The 6,576-nt window shown below is 42.4% G+C and overlaps 1 non-coding gene and 1 pseudogene across 2 annotated transcripts; both read right to left on the reverse strand.

Moving 5' to 3' along the window:
- Positions 1 to 2,709: 2,709 nt before the first annotated feature.
- Positions 2,710 to 2,916, reverse strand: LOC111824849. The gene has a single exon (XR_002827922.1). It is a non-coding gene; the product is annotated as a small nucleolar RNA SNORA73 family (small nucleolar RNA).
- A 1,647-nt stretch (positions 2,917 to 4,563) lies between these two features.
- On the reverse strand, positions 4,564 to 5,144 carry LOC102418248 (annotated as a pseudogene). Its single transcript, XR_002827921.1, has one exon. The product of XR_002827921.1 is annotated as a deoxyuridine 5'-triphosphate nucleotidohydrolase, mitochondrial pseudogene (transcript).
- Between the last annotated feature and the right edge of the window lie 1,432 nt (positions 5,145 to 6,576).

The raw sequence follows: 6,576 nt of genomic DNA on the forward strand, positions 1-6,576 counted from the left end.
AATGCAGCTGAGGAATAACTACTCTAAAGGAGATATTCAAGTCATACAACAAATATTTAGTGATAACTTGATCAAGGCAAGTAACACTTGTTCAGTGCCAACCCAGTACCCAGCTTTGTGCTAAGTTCTTTGCATGCATATTGTCTAATTTTATCTGAATAACTAAACACATTATGTAGTAGATACTATTATTGTCAACATTTTACAGACAAGGAAATTAAGGCTTACAATGGTTAACTAACTTGCTCCAAAGTCATATAGCTAATTATGTAGAACTGGGCCTTAAACATCGGACTGTCTGCAATGTGAACAGATCTCATGCTAGCGATGATAATACCATGTGGTCTATGCCCATTCGTCATCATAAATTAGTGGCTATATCAGATGCACGGACAGATTGTGAAACAAGGGGAGGCATACTATGATGCAGGTGTGAGAATGGTATTCCTGGGGGGCAAAGAATGGAACAGCACCTGTCTTGGGAGAAGCAAGCCTTAATTAACAAGGAAAAGGGAGATGTGTCTGAAAAACAGAGAAAATTAGAGCAGCTACTATGAAGATACATGGGCAAATGGCATTGGGTGGACCAAGAGTAACTGGAACCTGAGAGATAGATGGGATCTAATTGAGAAGAGTATGTTCTACTCCCAGCCTCCCTTCCCCTATCCCACACCCCATACCACACACACACACACACACACACACACACACACATCTTTGCCCTTCTAAGTAATTATAAAGCAAAGGAGAGACATTCCATTTCTGTCCCTGAAATTCTCAAGAATTTCTAGAAACCCACACAAATAAACATTAGAAAGATTCACTTGTGACCAACAAAAATCTACCTTGTCTCAATCCCCAAACTCTATTTTCTGTAGAGAGCAAAAATTAGTGGTCCAAATTCTTCAAGCTTCCCACCCCAAATACACCTACCACAACAAATAATTTCTCCCTGGCTTTGCATTCTCTCAGTGGTGGCACAAATGGTTCAGACTGCACCATGAAGCCTTTGTTTACATAGAAAGGGGCAAAGGGCAGCAGATCTTCCTGTCTACAAAGCAGATAGGAGGCCCTGTGGGATATAAACTAAGTGCTTTTGTTCACTTTGGGGGACCATGGTCTCCAGTGAATTGCAATGTTCTGTTTACTCCTCCTCTCTTCCCACAAGAAGCCGGAGACACCTCCTTGAAACTGGGGCTGTATCCTAAGCAACCAGCGCAATACCTGACCCAGAGTAGGCACTTGATAAAAATGTACTAAAATGAATGAATAATGAAGACTTATGTTGGCCAAGATAGTTCAGTGCATGTGTTGGGAGAAAACTAAAATAAAATCACTTTTCCCCCCCCAGTTTACCCCAGCCTCTCAACTATCTGACTTAAAGTTCTGAAGGGATGTGAGGGTGAGGTTCCTGGGCAACTTGACTCCATGCCTCCAAGTCCCAAATTTATGGGTTCGGGTACTCTGAGCAGCCCATAATTCCTTATAAATGTGAGTCACTCAGTTAGTTTCTTGTACACGGATTTTCTAATGACTGTTCACCACCACTTCCCATTCCATCTTATGCCTACCAGTAAGGTTTTAAGACATTAGAAAAGCATGTTTACATCTTATTAAAGTGAGAAAACATCAACCCTGGAGAGACAGACTGACCACTCACTTGATTCCTGACTGATCACAGTACTGTGACAGGCACAGTGGAGAATAAAGCAGCTGTTTTGCCCTGGGTGGACACCTATGGTCTAGCATGTGAGAACTGAGTCAGTGCACTCATGTGGTAAGGGTCTGACAGAAGTATACATAGGTAGAGGGAAGTGCTTAACTGAGTTTGGAGAGAAAGGTTTTTCAAGGCAGAAGGAGCCACAGGACAAAGGCTACTGAATGAGCATGGGAGATGTGAGGATAAGCAAAGATAAGCAGAGGATCCAATATGGAATTGGCAAGGGTAACAGTGATGGTGACTTTAGATATGCCATGTTCAAGAGTATAAACTAGGGTTAACAATAAAACACTACATCTCAACTCCTCTCCATCTCTACATGCAGGCCAACTGTACCTCACCTACACAACACACTCCCTTATCAGGTTTTAAAACATTAGAAAAGCGCATTTAAGTCTTATTAAAGTGAGAAAACATCAACCCTTAGACAAACCCAGATCAGCAGCTACGCCGTCCACTCAAAAGACTGAATTATAGGCATTCCCGGGCTTCTTGGCTCAATGGCACCCCTTTCTCCTCCATCTATGATTGCATCTCAGAAGCCAAGTGAGTGGAATTGAATTGGCATAACCATAATCAGATTTAGTTTTCTAAAATGCAAATCAATAAAAAATGCCCTTCTTTAATTGAAGTAACTTCAAATTTGCAATGCACTTCACTTTGAACAGTGATTCACCAATGTGGGGTGACACTGCTGTTGAAATCCTCCCTGTTAGATCCACTCTAACAAGATGACATAGAATCATGCTATTAGCCCTTTGTTCTGCTTTCCTTATATGTGGTTAGGAAATAGGGCAGTGTGGAGGCTCACTTAAATGAAATAGCAACTGGGGTACAAATAAAAATAACCACAGTCTTGTCTGTTGGCAAAATCAATCAGGAGCAAACTTGAGACAAGGTAAATCAAGGAAGGTTTAGGTATGGAATGGTGTTTCAGTTCTTACAGAAACTACCCCATTATGCCTTCTGTATGAACTCATTTTTTTTCTAGATGTTTCCTGCATGGTTTGTCTCCCCAGTCATCGTCCACAGGACTCTGAGAAGCTGTAGGAATATGCAGGCGCCGACTCAAGGCCCGGCTTTCTCTCCAACGTTGTGGAAAGGGACTGTACATCATGGGGGCAGAGCCCTATGCTCCCCTACGCCACCTGGACAGAGCCTGGGGAGATGTATGAACTCTTAATAGTCTATGTCAAAGAGCTTTCCCCATGTACCTAAACACGGACCTTTTTATTAAAAAAAATAAGAGTCATGCTCTTCTTCCTGCCAAAAATGTGTTCCAAACTCTCTGAAGGCTGCTTTAAATATGGTCAATGATTATAGGGCAGGCTGAATTCTATTTTCTTAGGAGTTGGTTCCTTCTCCCTCTCCCCTATTTTAATTTTGACCAACACCTTTCACTTCCTAAGACAGGTATCATCATGGCTTACAGCAGGACTCTGTTTTGCAGCATAAACACCTTTACACGCTTCCTCCAGGCTGCCAACACCCATCTCAGCCATGACTACCTCCCCTTCATCAGACCAGCACCCCTTCTTATATGGTTAAGTGTTAGAAAGACCCTGTCCTGCATGTGATTTCCCAAACATAACCAGAGTTGTAGAAAAAAATGTTTTCATGTAAAAGACATTTCTACTAGGTTAAGATCAGTTAAGAAATCTACCCCAAATTATTTTTGCTCTTTGCTCACTTTTCCCCACTCCTGGTTAAAGATAGAAACACAGTTCTGGGGATTGGCCCACTGATGTATTTTAGAACAAAAAGCCAAAACAAACAAAGCTGAGAGTATGAGTGTCATAAGGATGCTAACTCATGGTTTCTCAACAGTGACTGCTGAGAGCAATGCATCACCTGTCAGGTTTCATATACACCAGAAGCCTCTCTAATTTATTTCTTAGTTGACCTCACAAATCAGCTCTTATTCTGAATAAGCACAAACTCATAGACTGACATCTCCAAAGGTCACATGGGAGATCACAGTTCCCTTTAGATGGTGTCTTGAAAGAGTCCCTTTCAAAATCTATAAATATATATAAAAGCCCAGCAACCATTATGTTGGAATGACCAGAATAACCTGTCGGTATGATGCGCACTGACCACCAGGGGGCAGATGCTCAACGCAGGAGCTGCCCCCTGGTGGTCAGTGCTTTCCCACAGTGGGAGTGCCGCTCAGCCAGAAGCTGGGCTCAAGGCTGGCAAGCACAGCAGTGGTGGCAGGTGGCAGCAGTAAGGAGCGGTGAGCCAAGTGGTAATGAGCAAGTAGGTAGGTGGTAAGGAGTGGTGAGCCAAGCGGTAAGGAGTGAGCAGGCAGGTGGTTACGACTGAGGGGTCCCAGATTGTGAGAGGGCACAGGCCAGGCTGAGGGAAGGCCCCTCCGCCCCCGTGCATGAATTTCACGCATCGAGCCTCCAGTTCTTATATAAGTTTTCACCTGAAAGTAAATTTAATGTTATATTTACAGTAAAATTCGAATGATCTATAACAGCCCTTGGGGGTGGGGGGTGAACATTTGACTAAAGCAATTACTCTTGGATTTCTCTGAGTGGCTAGAGCAGTATTAATTGTTCCTTCAACAAAATTTTTTTTATTTCTTTAACTTTTTATTATCTTTTAGTTCAGTTTACAATAATCATTTGTATCTGTGAAAGAATTTAAATTTATTGAATAAAAGGCTTTGCTTATGATTTATAAAGCAAACTGAAGAATAAGTTGTTGAATGGGAAGCATTTAGTGAATTAAATAATATGGTTCTGGGGATCTATAATTGATGTACATTTGATTTAAAAAAAACTATAGGTTACCATAAATATTTATACAACACAAATGTAGACAAACACAAAAAGCTCAATGTGATCCCAACAGAGTACCTTTTTCCTTGATCATAAGAGAACCAAATATTGTTAGAATCTAAAGCTGTTAAGTTTACAGAAGTGCAAAACACCAAACAAAAACTCTTTTATTTTTCATTTTCTATTCTTGGCATGAATTTTAACTTTTTCCAGTAGAACCAAAACCCCCTGAGCCCCTTTCAGTGTCATCCAAAACTTGAACTTCCTCTATTTCTGGATAAAAAAATCCGTTCACAAATGAGCTGTGCAATTCGGTCACCATTTTTACTTCAAAATTTTCTTTGCCAAAATTAAATAGTACAACACCAAGATTTCCTCTATAATCTTCATCTATAACACCAGCTCCTACGTCTATAAAGTGTTTTGCAGCCAAGCTGGAACGTGGAGCTCCTCTTCCATAGCACCCAGAAGGAAGAGCTATCTGAATGTCAGTTTTCAGAAGGGTTTTCTCCATGGGTGGCATTGTGTAATCATAGGCACTGGACAGGTCATAGCCGCATGCAGACCCCTTGGTGTGGGTGGTGGCATACTCCCAGAGCCGCATGATGTGGAGCTGCAGGCTGCCCTCCTCCGCATGCCGGTTGGGGGGCCAGGGACCGCCCGTGGCCATGACTCCCTAGGTACTCTCAACAAAATTTTATTGAGCATCTCCTTTTGTTATTGGAGAAAATTGTAGATGGTATTTCTCCTTTGCTAGTGGGAGTAGGGCTCTTGAGGTGTCATCGGAATAAGTATTTCTGGAGGCCCCTATAGGAGGATGAAATGTGGTAGAAAGCTTATTTTCATGGAATTATATCCCTCAGTTTCAGAAGTTCCATTTCCCTTAATCCAGTCCTGGGGATTCAGTAGAGCTAGCAGCAAAGCCAGTGTCCAGTTTCCGTTCCATGGTGGAGTTGGGTCCGGTTTAGCATTAGGCTAGTTGCAGGTCATCAGTCTATTGTGTGGGGTCCACATGGCTGTGGTCTATGTGGAAGAATGCAAGAGTGTGAGAGCCCCACAAGCCAGGAGCATGAATTCAGAGCATAAGAGGCAAGAGCAACAAGAGAGAGAATGCCCTTGTTTAGGAGATTAAATATCTCAAAGTTCATGCCCTTGTAGTAGCCGTGCCTATGCTGGCCAATGACCTGTTCCCAGGTGTGACTGACAGACAGGTACCTTCCCTATATCACCTAGACTTTACTGGGCATGTGTATATTCTTCTCCTGTCCAGTCCCATCCCCTATCAATCTGCGGGTAATAGACCTGGAGAGTGTTAAACTGCAGCCTCCTTACAAGACTGCACAAATGAATGCCTATCAAATTTGGCCTTCCCTTTGCTCCTTTCCAGTTATTCATAACTAGGTTAATTTATAAGTTTGTCTCAGGTGTTCATCTTATCACTAAGCAGTAGCAATAATCAAAAACACGGTCCCTGCTCTTAAATAAAAAAGATTATTGCAGATGTGGACAAAAAATGGCCACATACTAAACCTGACAACCTCGTGGGAGGTCTGCTTGGTGGGCCTTACAAACTCAGAGACCTAAAGTAACTACATAGGATGGTCTGAAATTAAAACTTCCTAACTAAAAGCGAGTTATGGCAGTTTGTGAGGTACTCAGCCAGCATCTTTCTTGACAAAGGGAAATCTTTACCTTAATTGAGCCTGTCTATTGTCTTTCTGCACATGCAATAACATGTCTTGGAAATGTCAGAGTAATCCCCTTTTTCCAGATCCCTCAGGACACAACCTCCCACCAGAGCAGGAGACCACAGTACCTTTCTTGTTGTTATCTTGTTCTCCCCATACCATGTCAATGTGCTGTAAATGTTAACTGCTAACCACCAGGCTTAGTCACTCTTCTAAGTGCCTGGGGATGGGATAGGAGGGACTAGGGAGATGGTCCTGGACAGATTGAAGTGTTCCCAGTTCTACATCTGAACACAGCTCACATTTACATAAAAGGCTCTCATACCTGCTATCCCCAGGTGTCCTGGTTTGTAAATGTAGTCCCCAGATTCTTCTCCTT

Source organism: Myotis lucifugus, unplaced genomic scaffold (assembly GCF_000147115.1).
Source record: "Myotis lucifugus unplaced genomic scaffold, Myoluc2.0 scaffold_9011, whole genome shotgun sequence".
NCBI classification, from domain to species: Eukaryota; Metazoa; Chordata; class Mammalia; order Chiroptera; family Vespertilionidae; genus Myotis; species Myotis lucifugus.